The sequence below is a fragment of the Ranitomeya variabilis genome, chromosome 1 (genome assembly GCF_051348905.1).
Source record: "Ranitomeya variabilis isolate aRanVar5 chromosome 1, aRanVar5.hap1, whole genome shotgun sequence".
Lineage (NCBI taxonomy): Eukaryota > Metazoa > Chordata > Amphibia > Anura > Dendrobatidae > Ranitomeya > Ranitomeya variabilis.
The window spans coordinates 979,076,763-979,101,350 of NC_135232.1; the positions used below are offsets into that span (position 1 = coordinate 979,076,763).

The 24,588-nt window shown below is 44.0% G+C and overlaps 1 protein-coding gene across 3 annotated transcripts in view; it reads left to right on the forward strand.

Moving 5' to 3' along the window:
* Positions 1-24,588, forward strand: part of GLRB (glycine receptor beta) — a 159,100-nt gene that overhangs the window by 5,703 nt on the left and 128,809 nt on the right. Inside the window, exon 1 of one of the 3 annotated variants that reach the window (XM_077279401.1) lies at positions 18,757-18,777. The exons of the other annotated variants lie outside the window; for them this stretch is intronic. The gene's annotated coding sequence lies outside the window, so the exon portion shown is untranslated. Of the gene's footprint in view, positions 1-18,756; positions 18,778-24,588 lie in introns of those variants that run through there. 3 annotated transcript variants of the gene reach the window in all.

Below are 24,588 nucleotides of genomic sequence, written 5' to 3' on the forward strand. Positions count from 1 at the left end.
TTGTTTCAATAATTGTGCTGATGTAAAGTAGATATGTGGAAATTACCGTAATAACTATTTTGTGTGAAATAACTCTGTGGTTTAGCCAAATTTCTGATATTTTCACAAATAAACGCAAGTCATTTAGAAGAAATTTTACCACTATTATGAAGTACAATGTGTCATAAAAAACGGTCTCCGAATCAGTGGGGTTTGTTGAAGCTTTCCAGAGTTATTACCTCCATAAAGTGACAGTTGTCAGATTTTAAAAAAAGAAGAAAAAAAAAAAGAGGTGTGGTCATTAACTTACGAAGTGGCTTTGTCCTTTATGGGGTTATGCCAGATTTCCGGTGTAATAGTTTTGCTGAATAGCGGCCTGTGTGCTAAAAACTAAAAATATATTTGTCACAGATCAAACTCACTAATGCATGTCGATGGGTATGTGGAGGTTTTTTTTTTGTTTTTGCAAGTGAGAAAAATTGATGTCACTTCGATGGTAAAAATAGGCACATAATGCAAAATTGGATCCACTAAAATTGATGTGTGAATGAGGCTTGAAGGGTACTCCCATCTCCAAAATCTTATCCCAATATGTATTAGTTATAATAATAACTAGATGGAGGCCCGATGCTGTTGCATCGGTAGGGAGATAATGTCACGATGGGGCAGGCATGCTGTTGTTGTCTAATGGCATCCTGTGATAATATAATGACTTTTGCATCAGGGGACTCATGTGCTTGACGCCTACGCTTATATGCATTGTTTTTGTCCCAGCGATGCTGTTGCTCTTCAAGAGTCTAATTTGCCCGTTGTTGTCTTCGACGTTGTGCCTTTGCTGCTTTTCTTTCATTGTCATTGGCATATGTTTTAGGAGGAACCATGTTGGCATTGATATTTGCTTTTTTTGGGGTTTTCCCACGAACAAAAGTTCATTTTAAAAATTGTCTGTGTCTGACCGTGTACCGTACATACCACAGCTCCTGGGCAGGGGAGGAAGCAAAAGATAATACTGACAGTACAGCAGAGGATAAATTTTGTGAGGTAAAATATTGTTTAAAAACAGTCAGTGAAATATTTTACCTCAAAAATGAATCAACTGTGATCCCCTGCTGTAATGTCAGTATTGTCTTTTGCTTCCTCCCCTGCCCAGGAGATGTGGTATGCTCCGCACACCGTCAGACACAGACAATTTTTATAAAATGAACTTTCGTTGTGGGAAAAACCCTTTAATGTGACCGGCTTCCTCTGCCTGTAGACACATCGTGCATCTGCCGCCGGGATCAGCTGAATGATTCACTGCACCTGCATGTAATTCGCGCAGGAGCAGTAAATCAGACAGCCGCCATCTTTGTGCAGACAGATAGCTGCAGTCACATTAAAACTGCGCATGCGCTCCTCCTGTACAAAGATGGCGGCAGTCAGTGAATCATTTGGCTGATCCTGGCGGTGGCGTGTTCGTGACGGTGTTCCGCTGGTGGTACTGCGCAAGAGGCTGTGTGAGTGGTGCGTACAGTGTATAGTGTGTGGTGCAACGGTGTTCCGCTGGTGGTACCGCGCAATAGGTTGGCACCAGCAGCAGTTTCCATATTGAGACGCCCATCACTTGGGTGTCCCAATATGGTGGTCGATGAACTTCCTCCGCTTGGAATTCTGGGATACGGTGACATCTGGACAGAACAGGAAATGAAAACGTTGCAAGGCGATTATTTAGATAGATATTATCCCATACCACCGATTAGAAATGGCTTCTAGTTTATTCTGATAAGCCATGTTGCACAGCCCATGTGCAGAGCATTGCAATAGCTTAGATATCCATATGAGTGGCCGTGACCCTTGATACCTAAGCTACTGAACTGCCCTGCACATTGGGTAACAGACATTGCTAATCAGAACTATACTACATTTCTAATTGGAGGGATTTGCTAATATTATTGTTATTACACCCACTACATATTGAGATAGGATCTTGTTTTCTGCATTGGAGAGTGCACAATTAAGGCCAGTGAGCAACCATGTTAATCTGGAGCGCACCTTCCCCAAGTAACCGGCTTAACCCTTCCACGACTGATGACGTATCTATAAGTCATTGGTCGTGTCCCTGCATTTGATGCGGGCTCAGGCGCTGAGACCTCATCTTTTCGGACACATAATAGCTGATTTGATCAGCTGTCATGTGCATCGAACAGTTGCATCTGGAATTGCGATCCACCCGCAGCTGTTAACATATTAATTGCTGCTGTCAATCTCTGACAGCGGCATTTTACTCGTGCGAACAGGAAGTGCGTCACAAGACACATGAACCCAGGGCGCCAGTGGGTTGTCATGACAGACTGAGGTCTGCAGAAGACCCTTGTGCCTGTCATTGTGAGCCACCTATGAACGCTTGCTAAAGGCCTGCGTTCATAAATCAGGATTTATGCTGCACATAGCAGTACTCAGGCCCTAGTATGTGTAGCACAGGAATATCACCACTTTAAGTCTCCTAAGGAGACTATTGAAGCAAGTAAAAAAAAAATATTTTAAAAAATTGAAAAAAAAAGTTCAAATCACCACCATTTAAGACATTCAAAATAATAATTAAAAAAATGCACATTTGGTATCACTGCTTTCAAAAATGTCCAATCTACCAAAATATAAAATAATCCAGATGGTTTGCGGCGTAACGAGAAAAGAAGAAAATTCAAAATGGCGATCAAAACACCATATCCACCCCAAAATGGTATCAGTAAAAACGTCAGCTCGGTGCGCAAAAAATAAGCTCTCATCCAGCCCCAGATCCCAAGAGATGGAGATGCTACGAGTCTCGGAAAAGGGTGAATTTTTTTTTTTCCCTTACAAACTTTAGATTTTTTTTTTTCACCACATAAATAGAAAAGAACATACCATATATACTCGAGTATAAGTCGACTCAAGTATAAGCCGAAGCACCTAATATTGCCATGAAAAACTGGGTAAACTTATTGACTCGAGTATAAGCCGGGTGTGCATTGTCCCCTTATCCCTGTCCTTGTATGCATGGCTCCCCCATCCCTGTCCTTGTATTCATGGTTCCCCCATCCATGTCCTTGTGTGCATGGTTCCCCTGTCTCTGTCCTTGTATGCATGGTTCCCCCGTTCCTGTCCCTGTATGCATGGCTTCCCCGTCCCTGTATGCATGGCTTCCCCGTCCCTGTATGCATGGTTCCCCTGTCTCTGTCCTTGTATGCATGGTTCCCCTGTCTCTGTCCTTGTATGCATGGTTCCCCCGTTCCTGTCCCTGTATGCATGGTTCCCCCGTTCCTGTCCCTGTATGCATGGTTCCCCCGTTCCTGTCCCTGTATGCATGGCTCCCCCGTCCCTGTTCTTGTATGCATGGTTCCCCTGTCTCTGTCCTTGTATGCATGGTTCCCCTGTCTCTATCCTTGTATGCATGGTGCCCAAGTTCCTGTCCCTGTATGCATGGTTCCCCCGTTCCTGTCCCTGTATGCATGGCTCCCCCGTCCCTGTTCTTGTATGCATGGTTCCCCCGTCTCTGTCCTTGTATGCATGGCTTCCCCGTTCCTGTCCTTGTATGCATGGTTCCCCCGTCTCTGTCCTTGTATGCATGGCTTCCCCGTTCCTGTCCTTGTATGCATGGTTCCCCCGTCTCTGTCCTTGTGTACATGGCTCCCCCGTTCCTGCCCCTGTATGCATGGCTTCCCTGTCCCTATATGCATGGCTCCACTGTCCCTCTTCTTGTATACATGGTTCCCCCGTCTCTGTCCTTGTATGCATGGCTCCCCCGTTCCTGCCCCTGTATGCATGGCTTCCCCGTCCCTATATGCATGTCTTCCCTGTCCCTCTTCTTGTATACATGGTTCCCCCGTCTCTGTCCTTGTGTGCATGGCTCCCCCGTTCCTGTATGCATGGCTTCCCCATCCCTGTTCTTGTATGCATGACTCCTTTTCCCCTATCCCTGTATGCATGGTTCCTATAAAAAAACAAAAAACAAAACACATTATACTTACCTTCCCAGCGCTCCCTCACTGCATCTAGTTCCGGCGCCTGCTGCTCTTCCGGCCAAGTGATCACATGTCCCCGCTCATTAAGTTAATGAATATTCACTCCACGCCTATGGGAGTGGAGAGGCGTGAATATTCATTACCTTAATGAGCGGGGCCACATGATCGCTCGGCAGAAAGAACTGCTGGCGCTGGAACCAACAAGATGCGGCGAGGGCGCGCTGGGAAGGTATGTAGGATGTGTACTGGAAGCCGTCAGCTGCGGCTGTAACTGTGCAGGCTAAAAGAAAAATGAACATTCACTGCCAGCGCAGTGAATATTAATTTCTCTTTAGCAGCAGGCACAGTTGCAGCCGCCATCTCCTGCCTCCTGTGACCCGCTGCTCCACCACTCTCTCCCCCGCCATCTTTCTGGGACAATGACTCATGTATAAGCCGAGGGGGGCGTTTTCAGCACAAAAAAGTGTGCTGAAAAACTCTGTTTATACAAGAGTATATTCGGTATACATATTTGGTATCTGAGTAATTGTAATAGTATGTCCACGTTCAGTACCCCCGCTTTGATGTGGGCTCCGGCGGTGAGCCCACCTCAAAGCTGTGACATGTCAGCTGCTGAAAACAGCTGACATGTGCTCACAATAGGCACGGGCGGAATCGCGATCCACCCATGCTTATTAACTACTAGTGATGAGCGAGTGTACTCATTGCTCGGGTGACCTCAGAGAATTTGTTAATGTTCGGAGTTTTAGATTTCATCACCGCAGCTGAATGATTTACAGCTACTAGCCAGCCTGAGTACATGTGGGGGTTGCCTGGTTGCTAGGGAAATCCCACATGTGTTCAAGCTCTATATCATTCAGCTGCGGCGATGAAAACTAAATCTACGAGCACTTACATTTACTCAGAGACCACCTGAGCGTGCTCGGGAAAACCCGAGCAACGAGTATATTCGGTCATCGCTATTAGGCTATGTGCACACGTTGCGGATTAGGCTTAGGAATTTCTGGTGCGGATTCTGTCTCTCCTGGCAGAAAACGCACCTGCGGTTTTTTGTGCGTTTCCGCAGCGTTTTTTTGTGCGTTTTTGCTGCGGTTTTCTTGCGGATTTGCTGCGTTTTTTACCCCTGCGGTTTTCTATAATGGAATGGGTACAAAAACGCTGCAGATTCACAAAAAAGAAGTGACATGCTACTTCTTTTAAACCGCAGATTTTCCGCAAAGTGTGCACAGCATTTTTTTTTTCTCATTGATTTACATTGTATTGTAAATCAATTGCGGATCTGCAGCGTTTCTGCACTGCAAAAAACGCTGCGGATCTGCAGAGAATCTGCAACGTGTGCACATACCCTTAACTAGTTAAGTGCCGGGGTCAAACTCTTGACAGCGGCATTTAACCAGCGCTTCCAGCCATTGGGCTGGAAATGCACACACCGCTGACCCCCCCCCCCATATCACGTGATCGGGGGTCAGTGGTGCGTCGGCATAACAACCAAAGGTCTCTTTAAGACCTCTGTGGTTGTTGATGCCAGATTGCTGTGAGTGCCACCCTGTGGTCGGCGCTCATAGCAATGCTGCAATTCCGCTACATAGGGGCGATCTGAGTATCGCCTGTATGTAGCAGAGCTGATCAGGCTATGCCAGCTTCTAGCCTCCCATGGAGGCTATTGAAGCATGGCAAAAGTAAAAAAAAAAAAAAAAAAAGTTTTTAAAAATATGAAAAAAATAAAAATCTAAGAGTTCAAATCACCCCGCTTTCGCCCCATTCAAAATAAAACAATAAAAAAATCAAACCTACGCATATTTGGTATCGCCGTGTTCAGAATCGCCCAGTCTATCAATAAAAAAAATAAAATAATTCACCTGATCACTAAACGGCGTAGCGAGGAAAAAATTCAAAATGCCAGAATTACTTTTTTGGGTCGCCGTGACATTACATTAAAATGCAATAACGGGCGATCAAAAAGAACGTATCTGCACCGAAATTGTATCATTAAAAACGTCAGCTCAGCACTCAAAAAATAAGCCCTCACCCGACCCTAGAGCACGAAAAATGGAGAGTCTCTGTTTTTTTTTGGTTTTTTTTGTTACCACTTACCGTATATACTCGAGTATAAGCCTACCCGAATATAAGCCGACCCCCCCCCCCCTAATTTTGCCACAAAAAACTGGGAAAACTTAATGACTCGAGTATAAGCCTAGGGTGGGAAATGCAGCAGCTACCGGTAAATGTCAAAAGTGAAAAAAGGTACCAATAAAAGTAAAATTAATTGAGACATAAGTAGGTTAAGTGTTTTTGAATATCCATATTGAATCAGGAGCCCCATATAATGCTCCATACAGTTCATGATGGGCCCCATAAGATGCTCCATATTAAAATATGCCCCCATATAATCCTGCATAAAGATTAATAATGGCCTCATAAGATGCTCCATAGACACATTTGCCTCTTATAGTGCTGCAAAAACGTTGATTATGACCCCATAAGATGCTCCATACAGACACTTGCCCCATACAATGCTCCACAAACGTTGATTATGGCCCCATAAGATGCTCCATATAGACACTTGCCCCATATAGTGCTGCACAAACGTTAACTATGGCCCCGTAAGATGCTCCGTATAGACACTTGCCCCATATAGTGCTGCACAAACGATAATTATGGCCCCATAAGATGCTTCATACAGACACTTGCCCAATTTGCTGTTGCTGCGATAAAAAAAAAAAAAAATCACATACTCACCTCTCGTCGCTCAGGCCCCCGGCACTTGCTATATTCACCTTTACTCGTTCTGGTACCGCTCCGTCTTCAGCGTGTTCTGCACTGACGTTCAGGCAGAGGGCGCTCACTAACCACGTCACCGCGCCCTCTGACCTGAACGTCACTGCTGAGGACGCAGAAGACGGAGCGGTGCCCGGAACGAGGAGCAGGTGAATATCGCACAGCGCTCCCTCACCCCATTATACTCACCTACTCCTGGTGCGATCCCTGCTTCCCCGGCGCCGCAGCTTCTTCCTGTATTGAGCGGTCTCCGTTACCGCTGATTTCAGTAATGAATATGCGGCTCCACCCCTATGGGAGGTGGAGCCACATATTCATTACTGTAATGAGCGGTACCATGTGACCGCTCAGTACAGGAAGAAGCTGCATGCCGGGGAAGCAGGGACCTGCAGGGACCGCACCAGGAGCAGGTGAGTATAACTAGACAGCCCCCGCTCCCCCTCCCCTGCCGACCCCTGGGTATGACTCGATTATAAGCCGAGAGGGGGACTTTCAGCCCAAAAAAGGGCTGAAAATCTCAGCTTATACTCAAGTATATACGGTAGATAAAAAAATAACCTAGACATGTTTGGCGTCTATGAACTCATAATGTCCTGGAGAATCACAATAGCAGGTCAGTTTTAGCATTTAGTGAACCTAGCAAAAAAGCCAAACAAAAAACAAGTGTGGGATTGCACTTTTTTTGCAATTTCACCGCACTTGGAATTTTTTTTTTCCCATTTTCTAGTACATGACATGGTAAAACCAATGGTGTTGTTCAAAACTACAGCTCGTCCCGCAAAAAATAAGCCCTTACATGGCCATATTGACGGAAAAATAAAAAAGTTATGGCTCTGGGAAGGAGGGGAGCGAAAAATGAAAACGCAAAACCGAAAAAAGCTCTGGGGGTTAAGGGATTAATACCAGGTCCATTTTAGCATTTAGTGAACATGGTGAATAAAAACCCGAAAAAAGAATTGTAGAATTGCACTTTTGCTATTTCACAGCACTTTTTTCATCCCATTTTCCAGTACACTACGGTATATGGTGTAATCAATGGTGTTATTCAAAAGAAAAACTTGTCCCACAAAAAAACAAGCCCTCACATGGCCATATTGACAGAAAAATATAAAGCAGGGGATACTGCCAGCTGACGTACTATTCCGTCAGCTGGCAGTAAGGGGTTAAGAAACCAGTTAAGGCTAGGTTCACATTGCATTAGGGCAATCCGTTTAGCGCTAGCGGATTGCGCTAACGCAATGTATTTGTAGGGGCCGCGTTTAGGGGTCGCGCTAACGTCCCCGCTCTCGCAGATCCCCGATCTGCGAGAGCGGGGAACGGACCTCGGGCGCGCCGCGGACGCTGCAAGCAGCGTCCGAGGCGCGCCACAAAAGAACGGCACATCGCTAGCGCAAGCCGAAAAAGGCACGCACTATCGATGCGCTTCAGGCTGAAACAACATTGCTGTCAATGGGTGCGCTAACGGACCCGTTGCACGGTGTTAATTGCCACATTTTCGCCTTGCAACGCTGTCCGTTAGCGATCACCCACTAACGCAATGTGAACCTAGCCTTATAGTCTACATTATGATGTCCGAGACACTACATACATGCATCAATGTCAGTAGCAAAAGCAATTGTTCAAAAGTGTTTTGCAGACGACTTTCGTTTATAACACTGTGTAACAAATTTTTTATTTTTTGTTCCTGGGTCCAAAGTGTGTTTTCCTAACTCGTTATGCCTAAAACAAATAGAAAATAGCTGTTGTTCCACAAAAACTTCTTTCTGTGATCAGGACAATGAAGACTACTTAGTATTGAATATGAGTGGAGAATTTTCCCGAAAACTGACAAATTTCAAATTTTCATTGTCCTGATCACAGAAGCAAAGTGTTTGTGGAACAACAGCTATTTTCTATTTGTTTTAGGCATAACGAGTTAGGAAAACACACTTTGGACCCAGGAACAAAAAATAATACAAAAATTTGTTAGTGTAATTTCCTTCTTTTGACACAATAAATACGACATTTTTCTGGCCTGTGGTCATAAAATCAAAGTTTGTGCTGAATGTAGTCATTTTTCCATAGTCTTTAAACATAAGCAGATGAAATATCACACTGGGAAGCCAGGAACAAAAATTGTGTTACATAGTGTAATCCGTGTTTTTAGAATTATAACAGAATATTATAATGTTTCCTATCATTTCTCAAAAACCTTATGCGATAGGAAAAATCTGAAGTAATTTCTGAAATCGGCATGAGAAATTCCATCAGGAACACTCAAAATTGTCCGAGGGACAAAACCTTTGTAACACAGTGAAACGAAAGTCTTCTGCAAAACAATTCCTGCCAGAGTAATTTGGGAGAGGTTTTCTCCCGAAGAATACAGGAGCGTCTGTTTTACATTCAGGAAAAATGTTTTGTTTTTTTCATCCCTGTGTCTGTGTTTGATGTCCGTATGTTTGTTTTGTACATCCGCATGGCATCTGTTTTTTACATGAGCAATTTAAACGAACCTGTCACCAGGTTTGACCGGTATGACATGAGACCATCACTTTTCAGGCCTGATATAGAGCATTCTATAATGCTGTATATTTGCCTCCAACCTGACCTACAAGACAAGAAAAATACCTTTTTATTATGGGAGGAGACACAGATTAGATGTTAGAAAAAACTTTGACAGGAGGGTGATCAATGAGTGGAACAGGCTGCCACGAGAGGTGGGAAGTTCTCCTTCCATGGAAGTCTTCAAACAGAAGCTGGACAGACATCTGTCTAGGATGATTTAGTGAATCCTGCTTTGAGCAGGGGTTGGACACGATGACCCAGGAGGTTCCTTCCAACTCTACCATTCTAAGATTATACTCCCCTGTATGGCGATCTGCAGCTGGGGGTGTTGCTGGTCTTAGATTCCTCTCCATTACTAACATCTGTGCTTGATGTCACCTGACAATACAAAAGTGACATCATCCCCCCCCCCCAACTATCACACTTGCCACCACACAAGGGCAACTGAGAAGAGGGAGGCTGTGCGAGAATTGGCGCATCTTATGGATCTTTCTGGGGCAGCTGAGAGCTGATGTTTTTAGTCTGTGTGGGGGCCAATATCAATGGCCCCTTTCTAGGCTATTAATATCTGCCCACAACTCTCTGCCTAGCTTTTTCTGGTTATTAATTATAGGGGGACCCTTCGTACTTTTTTTTTGGAGGGGGGGCAGGTTAAAGGGAACCTGTCAGGAAAATTGTGCTGAATAACCTACACTGTCAGATTGGAGCCATTATATTGATTAAAATGATACCTTGGTTGATAAAATCTGTCTTGTGGTTGTTGTTTAATCTTTATTTTCAGTTAATGAGATTCTTGAGGCAGGCCTGTGGGAGGGTGCATTCTTTTTTTTTTTTTTTTAAATTCATAAAAAAATGGTCTTCTCAAAGATGACGCTGCATGTACAGTAGCATCTATCGGATCGCCGATAGATACTACTGTGCCGGTGGCGCCATCTTAGTGGAGACAATTGTTTTCTCTGGCAAAGATGGTGCCGCCTGCACAGTAGCATCTATTGGTGCTCGGAGGAGGCATTTTTTTTTTAAATTGAATTTATGTAAAGTTACAATTAACTGAATTATATGCACATTTTACATGCGGATCTTGTTGCAGCTCAAGCGCTGGCGCAAGCTTGCTAAAAGTTTTTTTTTTTTTTTTTTAAATGTAGAATATTCATTATGTAAACTAGAGAGCAGGTCATTGAGGGATCAGTGACCTGCCAGAAGCCATCAGTATGAACAGTTCAGCACAGCACCACATAAAGAACCCCACCCACAGGCCGCTCTGAGAATCTCATTAACTGAAAACTGAAAATAAAGTTTAAACAACAACCAGAAGTCAGATTTAATCACCCAGGTATCATTTTAATCAGTATAACGGTGCCAACCTGACAGTGTCTGTAGGTTACTACGCACAATCCTGTTGACAGGTTCCCTTTAAATTACTAGGAAAGAGCATGATCTAAGAGGCTTCTGTCCATGCAGCACTGAACGGTATAACGCAGGAGTCCTCAAACTTTTTAAATAAGCCACTTCACGGTCCCTCAGACCATTGGAGGACCAGAATATAGTTTAAAAAAACCCAAAAAACTATGAACAAATTCCTATGCACACTGCACATATCTTATTTTGAAGTAAAAAAAACAAAACCGGAACAAATACAATATTTAAAATGAAGAACAAGTAAAGTTAAATCAACAAACTTACCGTTATTTCCAGCATCGGGCTGGAGCACCTTGAGCCCACCAGAGAAAATCATTCTTGGGGCCCACTATGTAGCTACATAGAAATAGATACAAGACCACCAATATTGTGATAAAACACGCTAATATCAGGGTATAATATAAGGGAGTGCACTTCTTAATCATGTAGCAAGGGTTGGGGTAGAATCATAGAGGGGTAGCCCCCTCATAGAATATAACGCAGCCCCCTCATAGAATATAATGCAGCACCCCACAAAATATAGTGCAACCCCCTCAGGTATAACATAATCCCCACCATAGAATATAATGTAGCACCCTCATAGGGTATAATGCAGCCCACCACAGAATATATGCAGCCCCCCATAGAGTATAATTTTGCCCCCTTCATATAGTATGATGTAGCCACTCCAGAATATAATGTAGTCCCCTGAGAATGCATCCCCACTACAGAATATAATGTAGCCCCCTGAATATAATGTAGCCCCCCAGATTATAATGTAGCCCCCTGAGAGAATGCAGCCCCACCACAGAATATAATGCAGCCCCCCATAGAGTATACTGTAGCCCCCTCATATAGTATGATGTAGCCCCCATAATGTAATGTAGTCCTCTGAGTGTAATGCAGTCTCCCCACAGAATATAATGTAGCCCCCTCATAAAGTATAATGCAGCCCATCTCCACCCCATCATTGTTCTCATCACAACCTCCATCATTGCCTTCTTCCCCACGACCCCTATCATTCTCCCCCACCACCCCATCCATTCTCCCCCACCACCCCATCACTGCCCATTCCACCACCGTCTTTGCCCATTTCATCAACTTCATCATTGCCTCCCCCACCACCATCATTGCTCATCACCTTCATCATTGCCCCCCCACTGCGATCATTGCCCATCACCTCCATCATTTCCTCCCCCCACCGCCATCATTGCCCATCACCTCCATCATTGCCTCCCCCACTTTCTTTGCCCATCACCTCCATCATTGCCTTCCCCCCACCATCATTGCCCACCACTTCCATCATTGTCTCCCCCCACCAATATCATTGTCCTTGAGCACAGCACAGCTCACCTACCCGCAGCAGCACATCCCGGCAGCCTCTTCCTCGCCGCCAGCTTTCTGTTTGAGACAGCGCACTGGATGATGACGTCATCCAGCATCCAGCTGGGCTGTCTCAGACAGGAAGCAGAACGCCGGGAGGTGAGCTAGCTGTTTGTCTGTGTACCTGCGTGTGTGTATGTGGTGCGGTGCTTTGTGTGTGGTGCAGTAGTGGGGCTTTACATGCGGGCAGTGTTAGCTGTAGCCTGCGGCTAACGCTGCCCGCTATTAACCCCTTCATGACCTTGGGATTTTCCGTTTTTCCGTGTTCGTTTTTCGCTCCCCTCCTTCCCAGAGCCATAACCTTTTTATTTTTCCGTCAATATGGCCATGTGAGGGCTTATTTTTTGTGAAACAAGTTGTACTTTTGAACGACATCATTGGTTTTAGCATTTTGTGTACTAGAAAACGGGAAACAAATTCCAAGTGTGGTGAAATTGCAAAAAAAGTGCAGTCCCACACTTGTTTTTTGTTTGGCTTTTTTTGCTAGGTTCACTAAATGCTAAAACTGACATGCCATTATGATTCTCCAGGTGATTACAAGTTCATAGACACATAACATGACTAGGTTTGTTTTTTATCTAAGTGTTGAAAAAAAATCCAAACTCTGCTAAAAAAAAAAATTGCGCCATTTTCCGATACCCGTAGCGTCTCCATTTTTCATGATCTGGGGTCGGTTGAGGGCTTATTTTTTGCGTGCCGAGCTGGCGTTTTTAATGATACCATTTCGGTGCAGATACGTTCTTTTGATTGCCCGTTATTGCACTTTAATGCAGTGTCGCAACAACCAAAAAAAACGTAATTCTGGCATTTCAAATTTGTTTTCTCGCTACGCTGTTTAGTGATCAGGTTAATGCTTTTTTTTATTGATAGATCGGGCTATTCTGTACGCGGCGATACCAAATACAGTTAGGTCCATATATATTTGGACAGAGACGACATTTTTCTAATTTTGGTTATAGACATGTCCACAATGAATTTTAAACAAAACAATTCAGATGCAGTTGAAGTTCAGACTTTCAGCTTTCATTTGAGGGTATCCACATTAAAATTGGATGAAGGGTTTAGGAGTTTCAGCTCCTTAACATGTGCCACCCTGTTTTTAAAGGGACCAAAAGTAATTGGACAATTGACTCCAAGGCTATTTCATGGCCAGGTGTGGGCAATCCCTTCGTTATGTCATTCTCAAATAAGCAGATAAAAGGCCTGGAGTTGATTTGAGGTGTGGTGCTTGCATTTGGAAGGTTTTGCTGTGAAGTAAACATTCGGTCAAAGGAGGCCTCCATGCAGGTGAAACAAGCCTTCCTTAAGCTGCAAAAACAGAAAAAACCCATCCGAGAAATTGCTACAATATTAGGAGTGGCAAAATCAACAGTTTGGTACATCCTGAGAAAGAAAGAAAGCACTGGTGAACTCATCGATGCAAAAAGACCTGGGCGCCCACGGAAGACAACAGTGGTGGATGATCGCAGAATAATCTCCATGGTGAAGAGAAACTTCTTCACAACAGCCAACCAAGTGAACAACACTCTCCAGGAGGTAGGCGTATCAATATCCAAATCTACCATAAAGGGGAGACTGCATGAAAGTAAATACAGATGGTTCACTGCACGGTGCAAGCCACTCATAAGCATCAAGAATAAAACGGCTAGACTGGACTTTGCTAAAAAACATCTAAAAAAGCCAGTACAGTTTTGGAAGAACATTCTTTGGACAGATGAAACCAAGGTCAACCTCTACCAGAATGATGGAAAGAGAAAAGTGTGGTGAAGGCGTGGTACAGCTCATGATCCAAAGGATTCCACATCATCTGTAAAACATGGCAGAGGCAGTGTGATGGCTTGGGCATGCATGGCTGCCAGTGGCACTGGGTCACTAGTGTTTGTTGATGATGTGACACAGGACAGAAGCAGCCGAATGAATTCTGAGGTATTCAGAGACATACTGTGTGCTCAGATCCAGCCAAATGCAGCAAAACTGATTGGTCGTCATTATATACTACAGATGGACAATGACCCAAAACATAAAGCCAAAGCAACCCAGGAGTTTATTAAAGCAAAGAAGTGGAATATTCTTGAATGGCCAAGTCAGTCACCTGATCTCAACCCAATTGAGCATGCATTTCACTTGTTAAAGACTAAACTTCAGACAGAAAGGCCCACAAACAAACAGCAACTGAAAACCACCGCAGTGAAGGCCTGACAGAGAATCAAAAAGGAGGAAACACAGCGTCTGGTGATGTCCATGAGTTCAAGACTTCAGGCAGTCATTGCCAACAAAGGGTTTTCAACCAAGTACTAGGAATGAACATTTTATTTAAAATTATTTAATCTGTCCAATTACTTTTGGTCCCTTTAAAAACAGGGAGGCACATATTAAGGAGCTGAAACTCCTAAACCCTTCATCCAATTTTAATATGGATACCCTCAAATGAAAGCTGAAAGTCTGAACTTCAACTGCATCTGAATTGTTTTGTTTAAAATTCACTGTGGTAATGTCTATAACCAAAATTAGAAAAATGTTGTCTGTGTCCAAATACATATGGACCTAACTGTATGTGTAGGTTTGATTTTTTTTTTTTTTTCACATTTTTTTTTTTACTTTTGCCATGCTTCAATAGCCTCCATAAGAGGCTAGAAGCTGGCACAACTCGATCGCCTCTGCTACATAGCAGCGATCATCAGATCGCTGCTATGCAGCAGAAATGCAGGTGTGCTATGAGTGCCGACCACAGGGTGGCGCTCACAGCTACCGGGGATCAGTAACCATAGAGGTCTCAAGGACCTCTATGGTTACTATACAGAAGCATTGCTGACCCCCGATCATGTGACGGGGGTCAGCAATGCGCTCGTTTCCGGCCGCCCGGCCGGAAGCGCCGGTTAAATGCCGCTGTCTGTTTAAAACAGCTGACATGTCCCTGCTTTGATGCGGGCTCACCGCCGGAGCCCGCATCAAAGCGGGGGTTCTGACCTCGGACGTACTATCCCGTCCAAGGTCAGAAAGGGGTTAAAGAGAAATGGTATTCACACTTCTCCACGCCCATAGGGGCGTAGGGAAGCGTGAATATTCATTTTGCTTTTGCAGTGGGGACAGGATCCTGTCTCCAGCTGCTGCTACGCTGGACCAGGGCGGGCCCCCTTGACTCAGGGGCCCCATAGCCACTGGCTGGGGGCCCCAGGCAGCTGCTGGCCAGTATGCCAGCAGGTGTCAGTGCCTGGGCCCTGAATCCTCCGGTGGGCCAGTCCGAGCCTGGGTATTTCAATGGGAACTATGGGTCTGCTTTTGGCTAATGAGATGGTCAATGTCCCGTTCAATATTTATATTTATGACTATGAAAATTGTACATTCACACTGAAGGCATCAAAACTATGAATTAACACATGTGGAATTATATACTTAACAAACAAGTGTGAAACAACTGAAAATATGTCATATATTCTAGGTTCTTCAAAGTAGCCACCTTTTGCTTGGATGACTGCTTTGCACACTCTTGGCATTCTCTTGATGAGCTTCAAGAGGTAGTCACCGGGAATGGTTTTCACTTCACAGGTGTGCCCTGTCAGGTTTAATAAGTGGGATTTCTTGCCTTATAAATGGTGTTGGGATCATCAGTTGTGTTGTGCAGAAGTCTGGTGGATACACAGCTGATAGTCCTACTGAATAGACTGTTAGCTGCTTTTTTCTTGCCATAATACAAATTCTAAGTAAAGAAAAATGAGTGGCCATCATTATTTTAAGAAATGTAGGTCAGTCAGTTTGAAAAATTTGACAAACTTTGAAAGTGTCCCCAAGTGCAGTGGCAAAAACCATCAAGCGCTACAAAGAAACTGGCTCACATGAGGACAGCCCCAGGAAAGGAAGACCAAGAGTCACCTCTGCTTCTGAGGATAAATTTATCCGAGTCACCAGCCTCAGAAATTGCAGGTTAACAGCAGCTCAGATTAGAGACCAGGTCAATGCCACGCAGAGTTCTAGCAGCAGACACATCTCTACAACAACTGTTAAGAGGAGACTTTGTGCAGCAGGCCTACATGGTAAAATAGCTGCTAGGAAACCACTACTAAGGACAGGCAACAAGCAGAAGAGACTTGGTTGGGCTAAAGAACACGAGGAATGGACATTAGACCAGTGGAAATCTGTGCTTTGGTCTGATGAGTCCAAATTTGAGATCTTTGGTTCCAACTACCGTGTCTTTGTGCGACGCAGAAAAGGTGAACGCATGGACTCTACATGCCTGGTTCCCACCGTGAAGCATGGAGGAGGAGGTGTGATGGTGTGGGGGTGCTTTGCTGGTGACACTGTTGGGGATTTATTCAAAATTGAAGGCATACTGAACCAGCATGGCTACCACAGCATCTTGCAGCGGCATGCTATTCCATCCGGTTTGAGTTTAGTTGGATCATCATTTATTTTTCAACAGGATAATAACTCTAAACACACCTACAGGCTGTATAACGGCTATTTGACCAAGAAGGAGAGTGATGGGGTGCTACCCCAGATGACCTGGCCTCCACAGTCACCAGACCTGAACCCAATCGAGATGGTTTGGGGTGAGCTGGACCGCAGAGTGAAGGCAAAAGGGCCAACAAGTGCTAAGCATCACTGGGAACTCCTTCAAGATTGTTGGAAGAGAGAGAGATTGCCAAGAGTGTGCAAAGCAATCATCAAAGTAAAAGGTGGCTACTTTGAAGAACCTAGAATATAAGACATATTTTCAGTTGTTTCACACTTTTTTGTTAAGTATATAATTCCACATGTGTTAATTCATAGTTTTGATGCCTTCAGTGTGAATGTACAATTTTCATAGTCATAAATATAAATATTGAACCGGACATTGACCATCTCATTAGCCAAAAGCAGACCCATAGTTCCCATTGAAATACCCAGGCTCGGACTGGCCCACCGGAGGATTCAGGGCCCAGGCACTGACACCTGCTGGCATACTGGCCAGCAGCTGCCTGGGGCCCCCAGCCAGTGGCTATGGGGCCCCTGAGTCAAGGGGGCCCGCCCTGTTCCAGCGTAGCAGCAGCTGGAGACAGGATCCTGTCCCCGCTGCTAAAGCAAAATTAATATTCACTCTTCCCTACGCCCCTATGGGCGTGGAGAGGTGTGAATACCATTTTTCTTTAACCCCTTTCTGACCTCAGACAGGATAGTCTGTCCGAGGTCAGAACCCCCGCTTTGATGCGGGCTCCGGCGGTGAGCCTGCATCAAAGCAGGGACATGTCAGCTGTTTTAAACAGACAGCGGCATTTAACCGGTGCTTCCGGCTGGGTGGCCGGAAATGAGCGCATCGCTGACCCCCGTCACATGATCGGGGGTCAACGATGCCTCTGTATATTAACCAAATATACATATATATCCTTGAGACCTCTATGGTTACTGATCCCCGGTAGCTGTGAGCGTCACCCTGTGGTCGGCGCTCATAGCACACCTGCATTTCTGCTGCATAGCAGCGATCTGATGATCGCTGCTATGTAGCAGAGGCGATCGAGTTGTGCCAGCTTCTGAAGCATGGCAAAAGTAAAGAAAAAAAAAAACAAAAAAAGTAAATAAAAAATTTGAAAAAAAAAAAAAATAAAATATAAAAGTTTAAATCACCCCCCTTTCGCCCCATTCAAAATAAATCAATAAAAAAAAAAATCAAACCTACACATATTTGGTATCGCCGCGTACAGAATCGCCCGATCTGTCAATAAAAAAAAAGCATTAACCTGATCGCTAAACAGCGTAGCTAGAAAAAAATTTGAAATGCCAGAATTATGTTTTTTTGGTCGCCGCGACATTGCATTAAAATGCAATAACGGGTGATCAAAAGAACGTATCTGCACCGAAATGGTATCATTAAAATCGCCAGCTCGGCATGCAAAAAATAAGCCCTCAACCGACCGCAGATCATGAAAAATGGAGACGCTACGGGTATCGGAAAATGGCGCAATTTCTTTTTTTTTTAGCCAAGTTTTTTAAAATTGATTTTCAATGTTCGGAAAAAGTGCGAATTTTGGTGTTTCCTGCCTTTACATTTCTCCTCATAACTCAGGGTAGAAAAAAGATAGAGAAACGAAATAAATACCATTCTACTCAGACCTGTACAGGCTTTCACCAGATATGTCAAAAGAGCAAGTTTGATAATATTTTACCCATGCGAACGCAAAGGCAAGACGCATTTCCGAAAGAAAACGTTTAATTTCAAAATTTCAAAAACTGCCCATGTGCCTGCTATGCTCCTAGCCACATCTGTACCAAAATACAAGTTGGGATCGTGATGGGATCATATTTTAAAAAATAAAACTATTAGTGTCAATTCGAAAATCTTGAATTCAGATCTGTTCAGCCTGTGGTGTAGAAATGTGGGGTCCATATTTACCAAATCTATGATTTTTAGATATTACTGTATTATTTTATTCTGTTACAGCTTAGAAGCAGGAGAGGACACAGGAGAAGCTTTGTTAGTGCTCAACCTGAGAATGACCAGGGGTAGACAGTGACTGCAGAGCAGATGATAGGCTGGTAGAAGGCGGCACAAGATTGGCAATGGATGGCATAACTGCTGATGTGAGCTGTGAATATGATTGGCGCTGGTGGTGGCTACTGGACTCTCCAAAGATTGTGAAAATGAAGAAATAGAAGTTACTTTTTTCCCTCCTTCTGGTCCAATGCCGTCCTTTGTGTATCCAAGAAAAACAGACAGCACCAAGGGACACATTGATGATAAAAGGCCAGTGTAAAAACCTATTGTTTGATTAGTTCATATTTTATAGAACGAGGATTTAACTACTGTACTATTCTTCTTAAACACTTCATAAATGACATGTTTAGTGATATAATAGAAAAAAAATTGTTACATGTATAAATAGGTGGTAAAAATATTGGTTCTTTTAATCTGATTTTTAACATATAATTAGGATGAGACTATTTAGAAGATCCCACTTGAGGATATGATCACCTTTTTTCTTTTGGTTTGTTCAATGCATTCAGGTTAAAAATGCTGAGCAAGTTGTTATGATGATGATTAAGGCCGGTTTCACACGTCAGTGGCTCCGGTACGTGAGGTGACAGTTTCCTCACGTACCGGAGACACTGACACACGTAGACCCATTAAAATCAATGCATCTGTGCAGATGTCATTGATTTTTTGCAGACCGTGTCTCCGTGTGCCAAACACGGAGACATGTCAGTGTTCGTGGGAGCGCACGTATTACACGGACCCATTAAAGTCAATGGGTCCGTGTAAAACACGGACCGCACACGGACGGTCTCCTTGTGCAGTCCGTGTGGCATGCAGGAGACAGCGCTCCAGTAAGCGCTGTCCCCCCCACATGGTGCTGAAGCCGCGATTCATATCTTCTCTGCAGCAGCGTTTGCTGCATAGAAGATATGAATAATAGTGTTTAAAAGAAAGATCTATCTGTCCGCCGCCCTCCCACCCCCTGTGCGCCCCCCCGCTGTTCTGAAAATACTCACCCGCTTCCCTCGTTGGCTGTCGCTGCTTCCTGTCCTGGCGGCACCTTCTACTGTATGCGGTCACGTGGGGCCGCCGATTAGAGTCATGAATATGTGGCTCCACCTCCCATAGGGGTGGAGCCACCTATTCATGACTGTAAATGAGCGGTCCCACGTGACCGCATACAGTAGAAGGGGCGGCCAGCACAGGAAGCAGCGACAGCTAACGAGGGAAGCGGGTGAGTATTTTCAGAACAGCGGGGGGGGCGCACAGGGGGTGGGGGTGCGGCGGACAGATAGATCTTTCTTTTAAACACTATTATTCATATCTTCTATGCAGCAACGCTGCTGCACAGAAGATATGAATCGCGGCTTCAGCACGATGCAGTGTACCACACGCGTGGGTACCACACGCTCCGTGTGGTACCCACTCGGCACACGGGCGGCACACGTGTGCCGCACGTATGGCCTACGTGAGCTCACGGGCACACGGACACGGATAACTCCGGTACCGATTTTTTCCGGTACCGGAATTATCTGGACGTGTGGGACAGCCCTAAGATGTATTTATTCTGGCACTTTGGTATTTGTTTTTTGTGTTTCTTTATTGTTGCATATAAATGTTGAATTCAATAAGTTGTAATTTGAAAAGAAAAAAGGAAGAAACTCACACAAATATAAAATCAAATGATTCAAGGCTTTAAAAAAAAAAAATAAAAAAAAAATTGATAGGTCCCAAGTTGAATCTCTGTACAAATATAAACAAGAAGACAAGTAACGCACATGCATGTTTTCACAATTTTAAAAATATACTTTTTTTTCACAATTGCGCATCAATATTTTGAATTTGATTTCTCCAAAACAAAATATAAAGAAAGATAGTCTTGTGACATATCAAATGAAGATGGTACCATTCTGAGAAAAATGATGCTTCTCCCACCTCTTTATCTTAATTCTAGCCCGAGATATGATAAAAAATGTAAAGCCATACCAGGCCAAAATCTGCGCTTTTTCAAAACTTTAGAAATCTGTAAAAAAAATTAACTGATTAAGAAAAAAAATTTAAACTTTTATTTTGTAATTAACTAAAGTTTTACTTCATAAAAACAAAAAATAAAAAAAATCTAAAGACATCAGGTAAAAAAAATATTCCTATTTGGATCACTTGATATGGAATGACCCACCTGCAGCATCTTGATTCTGTGTTGTGCTGTTCCTGTTCTAGAATTTAAGTCTAAATGGACAGTTTGGTGTTACCGTGTCATTCTGTCAAGAGGCTGAGTTCTTTTGCATTCAGCACTGTTTGGAGAGACCCCCTTCCCCCAGACTACCTACCCCCAACAGGTAACATGTGGTTGGTTATTTAGCCATACATTTTGAGCAGGGATAGGGCTACATGGCGAGTTTGGCCAGGAGACTGTGCCTCTGCTACATGGCAGCATAATACTGGTCAATGCAGTCGCATTGCAATCCCTAAGGCACCACAACAAATATGTCACAAAAAAGTTCAATCCTGCTGAGGACTTGGCCTAACTCGCAGATCTGAGGATTTTTCCTATGAAGTAATATGAGGATAATATACATGCCATTCTGCCTGCTGTATTTCACATACAGCGGAGTTATGCTGGGATCATGTCCACTGCCCATACCAGTTTGGTACATGTGGCGCCTTATGTCCATTTGCCCAGCAGCATATTATTCTTGGAAGCTACATTTACATTTGGCGAACTAGTATTCACACTACAAGCTCTGATGTCTGCTGATTATATTGTAGGATTCTGTGTATGACTGCATTATCAAGTGCAACAGAGGGCCGACTACAAGCCCTTTATAGGGGCAGTGGTTGTCCGTAAGTGAGTAATGAGCGGCTGCATGCAAGGCTGTTAGCATTTCTCCATTCATGCAGGTGACACGCTGTATGGAGGACACATGATGGGATATATCACAATGTTTATTAGGCCCTGTTCACATGGTGTTTGGGGATCCTATTCTAGAAACGGGATTCAGATGAACTCCCAACAGGGCTATAGATCTCAATGACCCAACCCAAGATAACATGACTTCAGTGTTTTTTTGTTTTTTTTCTCCTGAAAGTACTTGTCTGGACAAATGGACCGTTTCAGTGGGGGAGGGGGAACAAAGACAATTTAAGTCCTTTTGTGTCATTGAGGTTTATGGGGCTTGTACTTGTTTGTACTGTTTTATGCTAAGGTTTTAAAAAAAGCACAGTGAGTATTGTATGCAGCTCCTATACAGACTTCTTTGTCTCCTTAGTTACTACATTCTACAGGCTTTTGTGGTCTGAGTCCTACTCGCTGCCATCTGCACCATACCTTTATCAATGTTAGTGAATGTAGTTAGTGGATAGGAGGGGATCAGACTTTGGACACCATGGTTTGGAGTACATGTATGGGATAGGCAGAGGTGTATCTTGGTTTGTGGCACCTGGGGCAAGAATTCATTTTGGCGCCCCCCCAGGACATATGTGATTTACACACTTAGTCATGTACCCAGGAGCTCCTCTACCTAATGCTCTCAATGTTCAGTGAAAAACAGAGAAGCGAGAAGAGAAGCTCGTTGTCACAGGACCACAAGTATGAAAATCACATATGAGTGAAGTGTCCGTGCGACGACTGCTGGAACCTGCAGATCTGAATCCTGGTATCGCAGGCTTCTGTATTATCACAACGAATGAACTGCACTCTTTAAGGATTCTCCCTTGCCGGTGGACGGTCATGTCAGCACAAGCATGCGATTTGTATACTTCTGGCCACATTCAGACTAGACGTGCCCGGCCTCGCTCAGTTCGTTTTCATTGAGTAAGGCCACACACATATCTAGTCCTCACGTGACGGCATGTATGTAAATCGCCAGCACGAGAGAATCTTGACAGCGTGAAGTGCGCACTGTGAGAATTCAGAAGTCTGCAATGACATAGAATGACTGCAGAGTCGACTAAATAGACAGTTAGAATTTGTGTTATGGCAAGAAAAAAGCAGCTAAGTAAAGAAAATTGAGTGGCTATCATTACTTTAAGAAATGAAGGTCTGTCCGAAAAATTTGGCAAACTTTGAAAGTGTCCCCAAGTGCAGTGGTAAAAACCATCAAGCGCTACAAAGAAACTGGCTCAGATGAGGACCGCCCCAGGAAAGGAAGACCAAGAGTCACCTCTGCTTCTGAGGATAAGTTTATCTGAGTCACCAGCCTTAGAAATCGCAGGTTAACAGCAGCTCAGATTAGAGACCAGGTCAATGCCACACAGAGTTCTAGCATCAGACACATCTCTACAACAACTGTTAAGAGGAGACTTTGTGCAGCAGGCCTTCATGGTAAAATAGCTGCTAGGAAACCACTGCTAAGGACAGGCAACAAGCAGAAGAGACTTGTTTGGGCTAAAGAACACAAGGAATGGACATTACACCAGTAGAAATCTGTGCTTTGGTCAGATGAGTCCAAATTTGAGATCTTTGGTTCCAACCACCATGTCTTAGTGCGACGCAGAAAAGGTGAACGGATGGACTCTTCATGCCTGGTTCCCACCGTGAAGCATGGAGGAGGAGGTGTGATGGTGTGGGGTGCTTTGCTGGTGACACTGTTGGGGATTTATTCAAAATTGAAGGCATACTGAACCAGCATGGCTTACCACAGCATCTTGCAGCGGCATGCTATTCCATTTGGTTTGCGTTTAGTTGGACCATCATTTATTTTTCAACAGGACAATGACGCCAAACACACCTCCAGGCTGTTTAAGGGCTATTTGACCAAGAAGGAGAGTGATGGGGTGCTACGCCAGATGACCTGGCCTCCACAGTCACCAGACCTGAACCCAATCGAGATGGTTTGGGGTGAGCTGGACCGCAGAGTGAAGGCAAAAGGGCCAACAAGTGCTAAGCATCTCTGGAAACTCCTTCAAGATTGTTGGAAGACCATTTTCGGTGATTACCTCTTGATGCTCATCAAGAGAATGCCCAGAGTGTGCAAAGCAGTCATCAAAGCAAAAGGTGGCTACTTTGAAGAACCTAGAATATAAGACATATTTTCAGTTGTTTCACACTTTTTTGTTAAGTACATTCGTGGCCAAAAGTATTGACACACCTTCAATTCTGTCAGATAATACTCCGTTTCTTCCTGAAAATGATTGCAAGCACAAATTCTTTGGTATTATTATCTTCATTTAATTGGTCTTAAATGAAAAAACACAAAAAGAATTGTCTTAAAGCCAAATTGGATATAATTCCACATCAAATAAGGGGTTGGACAAAGGTATTGGCACTGTTCGAAAAATCATGTGATGCTTCTCTAATTTGTGTAATTAACAGCACCTGTAACTTACCTTTGGCACCTAACAGGTGTTGGCAATAACTAAATCACACTTGCAGCCAGTTGACATGGATTAAAGTTGACTCAACCTCTGTCCTGTGTCCTTGTGTGTACCACATTGAGCATGGAGAAAAGAAAGAAGACCAAATAACTGTCTGAGGACTTGAGAAACCAAATTGTGAGGAAGCATGAACAATCTCAAGGCTACAAGTCCATCTCCAAAGACCTGAATGTTCCTGTGTCTACCGTGCGCAGTGTCATCAAGAAGTTTAAAGCCCATGGCACTGTGGCTAACCTCCCTAGATGTGGACGGAAAAGAAAAATTGACAAGAGATTTTAACGCAAGATTGTGCGGATGTTGGATAAAGAACCTCGACTAACATCCAAGCAAGTTCAAGCTGCCCTGCAGTCTGAGGGTACAACAGTGTCAACCCGTACTATCCGTCGGTGTCTGAATGAAAAGGGACTGTATGGTAGGAGACCCAGGAAGACCCCACTTCTTACCCCGAGACATAAAAAAGCCAAGCTGGAGTTTGCCAAAACTTACCTGAAAAAGCCTAAAACGTTTTGGAAGAATGTTCTCTGGTCAGATGAGACAAAAGTAGAGCTTTTTTGGGCAAAGGCATCAGCATAGAGTTTACAGTAAGCTTAACCTCTACTGTGGGTAAAATTCTGGAGGGCATTCTAAGGGATGCTATACTGGAGTATCTGAAGAGGAATAACCTCATGACCCAGTATCAGCACGGGTTTACTAGGGACCGTTCAT